The sequence below is a fragment of the Rhinolophus sinicus genome, linkage group LG11, assembly GCF_036562045.2.
Source record: "Rhinolophus sinicus isolate RSC01 linkage group LG11, ASM3656204v1, whole genome shotgun sequence".
Taxonomy (NCBI): Eukaryota; Metazoa; Chordata; class Mammalia; order Chiroptera; family Rhinolophidae; genus Rhinolophus; species Rhinolophus sinicus.
In genome coordinates, this window is record NC_133760.1 from 52,685,145 (window position 1) to 52,699,163 (window position 14,019).

Genomic DNA, 14,019 nt, shown 5'->3' on the forward strand with positions numbered 1-14,019 from the left:
CTCCTAGCGGCGGGCACAGCTGTGCCCTGAGCCCCTGAGATAGCTCAGGGAAAAGACCGCTGGGGTGTGACCCTTTGTGGCCTGGGTTCCGGACTCCAGCCCCACAAGCGCAAGCCTGGAAGCTGCCCGGTGTTAGCAGAGCACCGTCTCTGGTCAGCCTCCTCTTACTGCCCTTGTCGTTGGGCCTGACGGGAAGAAGAACATTCTCCTGGGCGGTAGCACCAAAACCAAAACCCTGTGCTTAGACCCACTGATATTAGAAATTATCTCGTCCAAAACTCTCAGTTAACAGATGAAGAAGCTGAATCCCAGAGACGTTAAGTGACTTGCCCAGCGTCACACAGCAACAACCCAGACCCCAAGGGCTGAATCCTGTACCTCAGCTTCTCAGGCTGACGGTCTAGTGAGCAGGCGAGGGGTGAATGGGCTACACAGCTCCGAGAGGAAGAGAAAGTTGACGCCTACATAACAAAGGGCAGTGACAGAAAGTAATGAAAAGCATGGGCTCTGTGGAACCATGTGCGGGATGCAATTACAAAGCCCCCAGGGCAGAGGGGCCCCGGAAGGCGTTTCTGGAACCCCCGCCCCTCCATCCTGCGGCATTCTCCCTCCTTCCCACATCACCTCTGCCCTCTCCCAATCCTGCTGCTCTCCGAGGGCTCCGGGTCACTCTCACCTCAGGACACCCGCCTGCTAAACCGTGTCTCACGCAGAAGGCCAGCTCCATGCTTTGGGGTCGGACGTCCTCTCTCCTCTGCCACGTGAGCGCTGAGTCCCCGTTCTGCCCTGACCTCCCCTCTGCACGTAATGCTGCCCCTAGAAACCTGGCAGCTCATCACCTCCGTGCAATAACCACAAAGAGCAACGCCTGGTTGCTCTTCTGATTTCCACGCTCAGGGCAGAGGTGGGTCTTTAACGTCAAGCTGATCCTGGTTTGAGTCCCAAACCTTCGCTCTCTAGTCCTGTCATCTTGGCCGCGAGGCTGAAGTTCCCTGAGCTCCAGGGTCCTCAGGGGTAAAATAGGAGCGGGAGCTGTGAGCATTCATGATGTGAAAGCTCCATCCTGGTGCCTTCTACTCATTATTATCGCCAACTGCTGGCAGACGTGTGGATGTGCCCATCCCACCACAGACTGAAACTCAGAGTTCGGAAAAGCAAACTTACCATCCTGTGATCCAACTAGACTGACCAGGATGGTGTTCCCATGGGATTTACTGAGGGATGGGCCATCTGACCGGACCTTGCTGGCCCAGGACATAAGCCAGCAATGCTCACCCTTGCTTAGCTGCCCTCCGGAATCGCCAAGGAAGCTTTAGAAACAACGACGCTGGGTACCACCCAGGCGTTCTCCTTCATTGCTCTGAGATGCAGCCTGGGCACCGGGACCACCACCGCCTTGGGGGTGGGGGTGGCGTGAGGTGTAACTCACAGGTGCCAACCATCATCCCACAGGCAGATGGAAGAGTGAGGTCAGAACTAACTCAGCTGAACCAAAACTCTCATCTTTACCAGGAAAGAAAAGTGCTAAAAGCCTAAATACTGATGGGTGGTCTTTGAATATTTATGTGAAAGAAAAGAGGAAAATGGCAACATTTTTAAATAAAAGGCTGAGATCTCACCAAGAAGATCCTAAGTTTCTTGAGCACGGGACTCATATCTCATGAGGGGTCTTTGCAGCCCCTTCTGCTGCCCATCAAGGGGCATCGTGGGAAAATTCCCATCTAAGCCACAGAGGGCGCGTGTTCTCTCTAGGATGGTCTGGAGAAGGCACGGGACTGGGTCGTCCCGAGCATTGTACTTTGATAAGCTCATCTTTAAATAAAGATCTTTAAATAAATCATCTTTTAAAAATAGCTTTGGCTTTTTTATGTCCAGTTTAAGTGACGTCCTTGGTTTAGTCATTTTATAAATGAAGATTTAAGAGAAAAAGTATGTTTTATCATAAAGTGTGGATTACATTAGGAGGTAGGCAGCAGGGTTTGGGGTTTTTTAATCACATCATCACCTATATTATTTCACTCCTATGTTCAAGCAAAAGAATTATATTTTTTAAGAGGTGGGCAGACGATGGCATCAACTGAGAGATCCCTGAAAGAAATACCTCCCTTGTCTAGTAAGTCTTCCTGATGCTAAACAGAAACCAGAACCTGGCGGTGTGGAGGAGATTCTTGGGTTTTTGCTCAGGCATCTTTAAATGTTCTTACAGAATGAAAGCGCATCAAGACTTGTGTGCAGGAGCGTCAAGAGTTCAGTTTCCTTCCCTATTCCCAGGTCTAGCTGGAGGTCCCAGCTCCGCTACAAGGACTCACGGTGCCATGTTTTCAAAGGTCTTTGTCATCCATTCCTATGACTTACTTAGACGTGCACGTTAGGTTCTTTTAAGAGAGACAATTCGCTATGGCTATTCATTGAGTCTTTTCCAAGAAAGCTTTGGAGATGAGGTCCCAGTTTGGACACAGCAATTGCCAAGAGCAAGCCCTATAAAATGGAGAACAAAGGAATATGCCCTCATTTCTTGATTCTGCTCCACACAGATCAGAACAGCACTGGTGCCCGAGAGCCTGGCACATGGTGGGCAAACACCTTTTCCTGGACAGATGAGGTCTGGGATCCTGCACCGTGATGTTACTGTGCTTTAGAAACAGAAATCGTGTCCCATCTCTGTGAAGTGCTACGCGCGCTAGATGGGTGAAGGCGCCTTGTGGTGGACCTGCCTATTTCCCCTCCTCGGTCCCATCTGCCTACCTCAGCTCCTCTAATACAGACAAGAGTTATGGTGACACCAGAGAGGGATGGAGCCACAGAGGGCGGAATGACTATCACCACACACACACATCCAAATGGCAGTAATGTGTTTCCCCACCGGATGGATGGCCCCGGGGGAAGGTCTCAGGCGTGGTTCTCTCTCCCCTGCTGGCCCTGTACCTGTCACACTCTTGGCACCACTGGATGAGCACTGAGGGAGCGTATGGCTGAGCCTATATACGTGACATGGAAGTTACATCGCCGGGTAGAGAGATTCCTAATCCCCGATTCTTCCATATGTGTCCCTTAGGCCACAAACTATTAAGATTTTATTTATTTCTTAGTACTTTATCGGATTTTCCTTTCAACCTACAAACGTAATGTATGCAGCCTGTTGCAACAAATTAAATCAACAATTGACCCAGGGAATCACAAAAGAGAAGCCAACTATTTGTCCACCTCCCCTCCTCTCCCTAGCCCCTCTCCAAGCTAATCACTGGTAGAACTCTAGTGCACGTACTTCTACACTTTGTACTCACACAAATGCACACAGCCACACAGAGACACAGCACACACACACACACGCACACACACGCACGCGCGCACACACTCAAAATATAGACTTCTCAATTCATCTACGTTACTCAGCAATTGCCTTTCTTCAATTCACACTGTATCATATACATTCCTTGATACCTGCATAATACTCTATGGATGGATATACGAAGATGTAGTAATTTTTCGTGCATTGACAGTTGATGTGTCAGCTTCTCGATTTTGTCACCGCTATAAATAATGCTTCAGTAATCTTCCTTGTTCATCTGTTCTTCCAAAATGATGTTTTTATTTCAATAGGATACATTCCCCAAAGGTGCTTTTTTGTGTCAAGATGCAAATGCATTTTTACTTTAATAGGGTCTATCAAGTGAGTTTCCAAAACCATTGAAGCATAAACAGAATGCCCCGTCCCATCCCAACAGCACTGGGTACGAGCACTCCTCTAACTCACTGTTGTTAAGATTTTCAGGAATTATTATCTATTTTTAGAAAGAACTGAGAGAAAGACTTACAAATTTTCTTGAGGTCTAGGCAAGGTAAGGTGAACCTAACACACCATCCCTCCTCCACATTCTGTGGGTCCGGGCGAGCCACAGGGCCAGCCCCAATACATGAGTGGGAAACAGACTCCACTTCCTGGTGGGAAGAGCTGTAAAGATACCGTGTGCAAGGAAGAGCAGAACTGAGGCCGTGTCTACACAGGCCCGTTGTAAGACTGGAATATTGGCGATGTCTCTGAGCTGTGCCACGTAAATAAATGCCTTTCTACTATCGGAGAGAAGACCATGCCCTGAAGTAGCTCCTTCAATGCTACAAAGCTAAGGAGTGAACAGCACTGCACCCGATTTCGGTCATAATGCCAAAGGAAGGCAGAACCTTATTATTTTACTTAAAATAGGAGTGAAGTGCGCAGACACTCAGAGCCAAGTAGCCCTGGTCACCATTCCTAAGGAGACAAAGTCCTCGGTGGCCCTCGCTCTGGGTGGCTCACCTTCAGGGGCCTGGCCTCCCGGGCGCCTGCATTTTCTCCACAACGGAGCAGAATTGCTCCGTCTCCTGCACATGCACGGTGACCACTTATCACTGACTGATGCACTTGACCTTCCTCAATCTCCCTGCTCCTCTATTTCATCAGGCCCCTGTTTTCTGTGCTAAATGGCAATGTCATGGAACTGCGGTCGTACTTCAGGCCTCACTGTGTCAAAGGTGAGAGGCTGTGGGCCCACATGAGGTGATGGGTGACTCTTGTTCTTGCTTGAGAGAAAGAATTTCTTCCCCAGAGGCAGCAACCACCATACAGGATTGACAGAAACGTTCTGGAAGACGGCGTTACCCAGAGGGAGGGAGGCAGAGTGGGAAAGGGGACCTGGATCCCGGAAAGACCTCCGATAATATTCCCATGCATTAATACTGCACCTTTCCACACGGGTAGTAAACAAACCCGGAATTTGACAATTGTGGTGTATTCACCCATATGAATAGCCGATTTAGGATTTGGTTTGTTCTTCATTTCGAATTCCGTCCTCTTTAATGGTGGGTTTGAGACATGGCAATTTACAGGCATAAGGAAAAAAAAAAAGATAATTGATTTTATAATGGAGTTTTAAAAAACAGTACATTCAAATGCAAATTGAACTGTGTTGCAGCTGCAGTTCCTACAAAGGAAAAGAGGTTCCGAGGATTCAGAAATTAATTTCCTATTATGCAAGTGTTTGGCCAAGGCTTCAGACTCTGCTCTGACCCCAGCTGCCGTCCCCTTGGCCACCAAACAGAGCAAGGCCCCAGCACCCTGGTGTTTGTATTCTGTTTGGGAAGACTACAGAAATATGAAAAAAAAAAATACTTATATGTTATAATATCAGATAGTGACATCACTGCACGAAAAACAGAGCAGAAAAGGGGGACAGAGAATGCTAGAAACAGTAGGTATATCTTGGGGAGACCTCTGATTCTCAACTAGTTTTGCTGGTTAGGTCCATCCTGGGGCAAAGACATAAGCCCGTCTGTCACCGAATTCTCCACAGTGAGACTTTGCTGGAGGAGCCACAATCCCCCACAAAGAAAAAGTGAGATGGGGAAAAAAAAAAAAAAAACTTTCAGGTCATTTGGAAATTTCCCCCAGAGGAATGTGCCTCATGTACCTTGGGTCAGATTGTCAATAAGATGCCCAAGTTCACAAAGGTGGCTCCTGACGGGATGCTTTTGGCAGCAGCACACACACAAACACAGCTTTCTCCCCATTTCAATTATGAAGTTCCACATCAAATTTAATTCGAACGCTTGTTGAACTAAAAAAAAAGTTTGAAAACAGTTTGCAAGAGCTAAGGAGGTGCATTTTCTCTGACAACTCTTGCTTCTGTCTATAGTCACTACATGTAATTTTAAGTTGTATTAAATTTAGTTGAATCGTTACAATTTATGCTGCTGAAAATAAACCATAATAATTATGTCAACAAAAAAATGCCATTTTTTCCTTTATTGCACTGTCCTGGGAGACACGATAATTCCCAGTTAGAGAAAGAACAATAATTCCTATTGTTCAAAACCAAAGGCATGTGCGACGCACAAGCCCCAGGAGGCTGCAGTAGGTGGCCCGCCCGGCTAAGGGAACATTTTGGTTGAGGCAGTCTTGGGGGAGAGACTGCTGTCTACCGTGCTCCAATCCACTCTCTTGTCTTGCTACCTCAAAGCCAAGTGCCCGTGACCTTTGGGACGCTGGACTCATGGCCCTAACCGTGACCCCTCACTGCCCAGAACCATCATGGTCACTGTAGAAGGTGGAGTTGATGCTGGAGGGAGCTTTCAGCCAGGACGTGGCCTGAATTAATTCAGGGATGCTAGTCGGTGTGCTTTAGATAAGTGCCTGCTGTCCATTGCTTTATGCTGCTTCTAGTCCAACAACAGAATTCACTTTTAGGGAGAAAACATCCCCGGCTTATATGAGGAGTCAGCCAAGGCTTTGTGCACTGACTTTGTTTCTGTATTACTCGTCTCTGCTCACTGTTCCTGGCCTGGAGCTGACCCACCTGGGAGGAGCAAGCGAGGGAGAAGCAAGACCGGAAGCTGGGACCTAATCCCTGGAGCTCCATGTCCCTGTCGTTTCTGTTCATGAGAACACACACCGACAGCAGAGGCAAACGGAGTGCCTCCGCGGGACACGGCCTTCGGAAGCCAGGGCTGAGGGCGGACGCTGGGGCCGCACAGGGAGCACCCCTGGGACGGAACCGACAGAGCCAGCCTCCTAGTAAGAGCCTGTGTGTGTGTGTACGTGTGCACACGTGTGCCTGTGTGTACGTGTGCATGTGTGTGTATGTGTTTCAGCCTAAAAGGAAAGTATTTTCTGCCTTAACTGAAAATGGTGCCTTGGAGATAGAATTTCTGTAACAGAAGCCAGAGAGGAATGTTAGTTGGGGTGGCCGTCACACTCCATGCAGCGCCTCCTGGGCCTGTCACAGGAGTGGCTGGCTCCCTGCCAACACAAACAGTACATAGTTGCCACGAAATAAACAGGCAGGTCATTTTTACCCGAAAAGGTCACTCTGAGAAATGTCACCCCCAGTTCCTCCCGGGCCCCACGGACACCTGTACACAGTAGGCACTCAGTGTTTTTGGTTGGAGGGGCCTGAAATCACCCTGGGGTTTTTCCAGAAACATCTTCTATGTTCAGTTAAGATACTTTCTCCTAAGAAAAAGCACTGGAAGAATTGCTTAGTATTATTGCCTTTAACAAACTCATCGACAAAAGAAATATGCTTATTAAATAGCCAGGGCAGCGCTGATAAGGAAATTGTGTCATTTGCTAAGTTCTGCAGGAATACTATTATTCGCAGTACAATTTTAGAGAAACAAGGAAACAAAACCTAAGTCCTTCTCAGGAATCCTGTAATTAGATACTATTTTTCAGAGAACCTGAGTCACTGCCTAGTATGTCACTTGCCAGCACCATCCAATGGAGCTGGCAGCCAATCAGCAAAGGTGGCCGTCTTTGCGGGTGGGGCGGAGGGGATGGGTCCAGCACGGAATGTAGGGAAGCCTCTCTCATGTGGCTTTGAAAACCCTTCCTTTGCACTGTTGCTGCTCTTTCATTTATTCGGAAGCACAGCAGATGGTCAGTGGTGACCTGCAGAAGATGCGATGGGCAGCTGTCATTAGAAACCGTCAGAGAACAGGCTCCACGTGAGCCTGAACCTAGTGAGACAGCCTCCAGGGTGGGAGCTGAAAGCCTGGCGTCCATGTAACCTGTCCCCCTGCTTCGTGCCTGTCACACACTGACATCAGCACTGGCATCTCAGTGGGTAGTGGGCAGGGGCTGTGACGCCGGGGAAACATTTACACCTGGGTCATGGGCAGCCCATGGTGCAGAAAGCCCGTCCTGTTTCCCATCCATCTGTGTCACATGGACAGTCCCACCTGCACAAATGTCCCTGAGCGCTACAGTGAGGCGCAAATAAGGTAAAAGATGGTAATGGGTGTTTCGATGGCCACATACCTTACGAATATGCTATGACTTGTACAAATAAAGCACGTTGAGCCTGGGGTGGGGGGACCCGAGAGGGTTCAGGCCGCACTTGGAAGAGCTTTCCCCAGGCGCTGCCTAGCTGGATCAGAGCACTAGAAAGTGGGGGGCCCAGGGGAGGGGGCAGTGCTGTGGTATAGTTTGGAGCAGAACTGCACTTGAGCTCGGTGCTAAGCGGCCTCTGTGACAAGGGTCGGGGCACCACCAGAGCCGCACAGCAAGCCACTCAGCTTGGAGATGCCACACGGAGGGGACAGAGTGGGAGATAGAGAAAAGGAGTCCGGGCTTTAGCTGTGTTCTCCTCCTCCGGAGGCTCACCCCTCCCTACCCTCGAGCTCCCAAACTCCCTGTGGTTTCCCCTTTTCAAACAATGATTCTGCCACCTGCGCGAGAGCACCTCCTTAGTGGGTAACAGATGGGTGCTGGGCCCCCACTTGGGCAGGGCGTCCCAGGTCACTGTACCGCTCGGACGCTCCTCTGGCTGAAGAGTCCCTTAGCTGAGCAGATGCTTCGCTGTGTCCCATGGCTGCCAGTGCTGTTCCCACAGTGTGACAGATACTGCGAGGTTTTAAGTGCTTCCTCTGGGTGTGGTAACAAGCCTACTCTTTTGACTTAAGGTATTTTCCCCAAAGTCAAGCAACCACATTTCATAAGCAAACACATTGCAGAGTGCCTAGGACGGCTGTCTAAGCCTCTGGTTGATGGGGGATGGGGTTCCATGGGCCCCAGAGCCCGACGCCTATGCACAGAGAGGGCAACACAAGGACACTCCCTCTGCCACTCAGACTCCGCCCCCACCTCAGTGCCCGCGCCCGGCTCTCCCTCCGTCAGAGCCCTTGCATGTGGGTTAAGTGGTCTTAGGGCAGTCCTGACTCCCCCTCATTACTGGGGACCACTTGGGAGCAGGGACCATGACGTCACTTGTCTTCTACTCCCGACTCCCGGAAGAGCATCTGGAACGTAGTGGAGACCAAAGAAATATTGTTTGACTTGGAATTAATTGAACAGGATAGTGGCTGTTGAAAGAATATTTCACAAACATTTGAAAGTGTACGCTAAAGAACGCTACTCGAAATAAATTATAAGAAATATAAATAAGTGATTTAAAACACCACGTGCCATAACGACAGGCAATTTGCCCAACGAGGAAGAAGATCTCACATGGTTTGAAATCATTCTTCCTTTGATGCTTCATGGATGTGTCCATTTTAGGTGCAAAGCCCTGAATTGATAGAAATCTCGCAAACAGATACTAAAAAGAAATCAGTTTAAAATTTCCCTAACAGACGTTGGCGTCGGTAAAACGGAAAGGGGGTGGTGGTATCAGGAAAAGCAGGATTTCCGTCAAGCTTTGTAAAGCTGAGTGTCCCAGGGCCCCCCGCACTGCGTTTACCGTGGTCTGAGTCAAATGCATGTTAGGGGGGCTTGTCTGCATCAGGGCAAGGATTTGCTCAGGGCTCATTATCAATCAATTGGCCAGTCACTCAACCTGCATTCGTTAAATGCTAATGTGGATAAAGCATTAGTGGGGGGAGGGGCATAAGGTCACGGTGGCATCAGGCACCGCTGGCCACAGGGTAGTTGGGGACATTGGTGTATAAAGAGCTAATTCAACACACTGTGGTAGGTGTTACAACGATCAACAATTCAAGTCACAGGGATGTACTTAAACGCTCAATTCTGCAGCACAGACTGGAAAGGCATAGAGATGTGAGGAGGAAAGCAACAGCCAAGGAAGGGCGTCCCCGTAGACGTGCAGCTGCAGCGGAGTCCTGGAGAAGGGGTAGGACTTGAAGAGCAGGAGAGAGAAGATGCGTGACAGCCCTCGGCAGGAGTGAGGGGAGGGGGGGCTGTGGAGAAGGAGGTGGGAGCCCTACGGGCAGGATCCCGAAAGCCAAGAAGAGGAAGTAATGTTTGAACCCATCAAAACAGGGAACGTGCAGAGGAGCGGCCTTCCCAGAGGAAAGTGGTGCCGCAGGCATCTTATGTGGGAGCAGAGACCAGCTCACAATCCACAAAAGACCTGGCTACTGACTGCGGTATCACTGAAGGCAGAGCGCCCGGCAAGGATAACTGGTGGCCGCAATGGTTATTCATGTATCCGGGAAAACTCTCTCTCCGTTATTTTACTTCCGTACACCATACACGACAAGTATCTTAAAGGATATTATACCCTAATATCTGACGATTTAGGAGACCGCTATACAATCAGTTAACACTTTTATATTTTAATGAGAAATGCCTTAACAGAAGCTGCTTTGAACGAAATACAGACTCCGTGAGCCAGGCACTGAGGCTACAGCGATGAGTCAACTCAGAGTGTGACTTCACAAGACATACAGGGGAGCTGGGGACGCTGGCTTCTAAAGAGCGAATCCAACATACCGTGGTCGGGGCCCCATCCGGTGGGCACACGCACATGCCCGAAGCATGACGGTCAAGGGTGTGAGCTATGGGGCTTGGGGATTCGTTATTGGGTAGAGCAAATGAGATGTAAAAGTTGGGTCTTGTGTTTTCAGGTTGGGGGACGGGGTGGGTGGTGCTGTGTTGGGCTAAAAGGAAGTTTTCTGTCTGTTTTCCTCTTTTGTGTAACTGGTAACAGGACAGGACAGGACAAGCAGGCTTTACAGGAGCTGTTGAAAGGCTAACATGAAGGCAGCTGTACTCTGCCTGTACTTACACCTACCCCTGAAGAAAGCCAGGAAAACCACCTGCCGATGTCACTGTTTGAAGCCCAACGTGACCCAGAGTCTGGAGCAGCCCCTCTCTTTTTACAAAAAGAAAAGTGGGATTGTGGCTGGTTTCCATGGAACATCCTGAGTAAATAACTAATTGTTCCAGAAATGGAGTTCAGACGTTCTCACATTATGCATAAGAGATCTAGGGAGAAACTAACTCAGGGCCTCCATTGTCTGCTTCTGAAAGAGCACCGTGAGCTGAACTCCAATGATGTGTGAAGGCAAAGTGGACCTAACGCTAAAGAAAGTACGTGAAACCTTAGCAATGACGGCAATGACATTCAAGGAGGTAAAGCAAAGAATGGAAACGAACACTTATCAGACACCTAATATGTGCCATTGGCGCCACTCATGGTGAGCATTTAAATCTTCCAAACAACCCTGGTGTTAGCCCCACATTTTAGAAGTAAGAAAATGGAGGCTCAGAGAAATTAATTAGGGAGCCGAGGATCATACAACTGCTCAAGGATTCACGTCTCGTTCTGCCTGCGCTGAAACCCTTAATGTTTCCCCCCATGTCTCTGCCCCCTAAAAATGTATGCACTGAATGACGTTTCCAGGCACGGACACACGCAGGCGAGTCTCTGCCCACTCAGGGGCAGTCACGGTGCTTTCTTTTGTAGACCCTTGGTGATGCCGGACTTAACAGCTTGGTCTCTAGGAGTGGAAGTAAGAACTGCCAGCACCAGCCCGACTACTCCTGAAAAAATAATCCTTCTAAATGGGATCGATGGAGCTGTTCCCGTGGCTTCCTCCCTTGAAAATGTAGACAGGATAGGGGGAGGGAGATAATCAGCAGCATCCCTAGGACACTTATACTGTTTCTACTTGGTATCAGCACCTCATTCCCCACAGCAAAGACAGTACCAGGATGACTGTGTCAGATTACTGCATCTGTGTGTAATTCTTATGTCATCATCTGTCGACAAAATAGATTTGTACCATGTGGTAGATTGCAAGATGGAGGCAATTACTCTGAGGCCATGCCCTTTGCGACGTGACTTTCCAACCATCTAATCAGGAAGTGGCATTGATTTTCCAATCCCTTGAGTCTGAGATGGCCTTGTGACTTATTTTTCCTAAGAGAATGTGACAGAAGAGGGGATATGCCAGTTCTGAGCCTAGACTCCGGGCTTTGCATGCTTCTGCTCTCTCGCTTAGCCCCTCCTGACACCTAGTCACTTCCTAGCAGCAGGTAGCTGACCACAGACACACAAAGAGACCCAGCTGAGACCAGAAGAACTGCCCAGCTGAGCTCTCAGTCAATTTCCAGCCCATTGAACTGTGAGCTAAGTAAATTGCTGAGTTTTGAAGTAATTTTCAGGATGGAGTGCTAGGCAGCAAAAGCTGGCTGATAGCAGACTTCAAACGAATTAGTGGGTATCTTCTGTCCTTCCAGGGTTGAACTTGTTGATTTGGGATAGTTGGACAAAGGAAAAAGGAAGCAAAAAGCAAGATTAAGCCCTCCTTGAAGTAGAATAAAAATTCACTTAAAGAGAAAAAAAATAAAATAAAATAACACACACCCACTACCTAATGAATCAAGCAAGACAGTAGATAATTATATGATAAACTATACATACCGGTGAGCCCGGAGAAGGCAGAGATAAGTACATGAAATAAATCAGCTTATTTTCTTACCTAGAAGTTATTCACTTTCTGCCAACATAGATCACCCCAGCTGCTAAGTTTTCCTTTGGGGGAGACTTGGCCTGTACTGACATTAATAATGACTAACTCAGGAATTTCCAGAGGCCTGTGATTCCATCCAGTTTCGTTTGCTTGGGTCTGGCCAGAACAGATATGCTCAGAGTACCTAGGTTAACAAATATTAACGCAGAGGAATTTCAACCCAGTGTTTATTTTTCACCATAATGCCCTCCCAAGTAAAACTAACAAAAGCTTCACAGGATTTGCAGTTTGACAAAATCTCTAAGCATAAATGCAGTGAAGACAGGATAGAAACTACCCAGAGGGAAAACACTGGCTTTTTTTTTTTTTTTTTTTAAAGAAAAACCTCAAAAGAATTTTCAGAAAACCTGACTAAGACATCCACATCTCAGAACTGTGACCCAAAAACAGAAGTTCTCCATGTTTCTCTGCGAGACATTCCTTCTTTCTTATTCCCCCCCCCCCAAAGCAGTGCTGCGGGAAAGATGTGTCAGCACTCCCATCCAAACCCCCAAATTCCTGGAACATTCCAGAAGCCTTTCCACATAAATAGGAAAAGAAGATAAGCCAAAATGCTAGGAACCATTTGACTAGGAGTCAAAATCACCTGTTAACGATGAGGGACCCGACCTACGATGAGGGATTTAGATGTAGGATAAACATACGGAGAAGGTAAGGTCCACGAGACTAGAGGTGGCGTCTGTTTGGGACACTGACATGACCAAAGTTCCTGAAACACTGGCAAGCACATGACAGGCACTTAATGAATACTTGTCCAGTAACTGAGCACCACAGAAGCCATCACGACTCTGCATCCAGTGGGGCCATGGGACTGATTTTCCTCTGTGAGTCTCTGGGAGGTAAGGCCTATTTCCAGGAGGCCTAACCAGGTTGCAGCATTATTTTAAAAATTGTTCCTGTCAAAATTCATCTCTTAAAAATCACTAACCTGTTTCTGCTTGGTCCCAGTATATAAGGGTATTTAGTGTGTGGCGAAGATAGTTTTCTAAGTAATGGGGTAAAAAAAAAAAAAAGATGGATTATTAGTAAAGAACCTTAAACACTGGCTAGCCATTGTCAAAGAAAAATAAAATTGTCTCTCCTTTGTTTCTTGCATTGAAGGAGCCAATATTAAAATGTAAAATAAATGCAGCCAGACTATAAAGACTGATGACGTATTTCTAATCTTGATGATGTAATTAAGCCTGAGTTACATAATCCAGCTTCCTCTCAATCACAGTCAGAAAACCCTTAAAAAATTAATGAATTTGAGTGTGAAAAGGTTGTAATGTTTGTGCAGAAAAACTACAATAAACAACTTTAAACGCAAGTGCCAACCTGGGAGAAAAATTTGTATTTCACGTTTTCAGATCTATCATCTTTTGTAATTGGCTTCCGATAAATCAATTAAGAAATAAAAGATGGAGTTGCGAAGTGGAAAGTGAACCCAGGGCACGGATGAGCAATCCATCACAGAATTACACATGGTGGATAAGCCTACCACGCTTTTGTTTTATTGCTGGAAAGGCTGAAAACTGCAGTAACAATATTTTGCCTACTGGCTTTGCAAATATTTTTACAAGTGACAAAATCCAGCACTGACCAAGCTAGAGGGGAAAAACAGATACTTACACTGGTCTGGGAGCATAAACATCATCTTTCTAAATTATGTGATAGCTATTAATAACGCCATTCAAATGGTTGTGCAGTGGTTGACACAGACACACACACTCTCAAACCTCCAAGAACAAACGTTAACGACCAGAGCTCCACAAAGAAGGAAAGAGATGT

At 47.5% G+C, this 14,019-nt stretch overlaps 1 long non-coding RNA gene across 1 annotated transcript in view; it reads right to left on the reverse strand.

The window, feature by feature from the left end:
- The window catches only part of LOC141567692 (uncharacterized), a 71,440-nt gene extending 58,877 nt beyond the window's left edge, over positions 1 to 12,563 (reverse strand). The window contains exon 1 of the long non-coding RNA XR_012490513.1: positions 12,199 to 12,563. This is a non-coding gene — a long non-coding RNA (uncharacterized LOC141567692). The remainder of the gene's footprint in view (positions 1 to 12,198) is intronic.
- Positions 12,564 to 14,019: the final 1,456 nt, after the last annotated feature.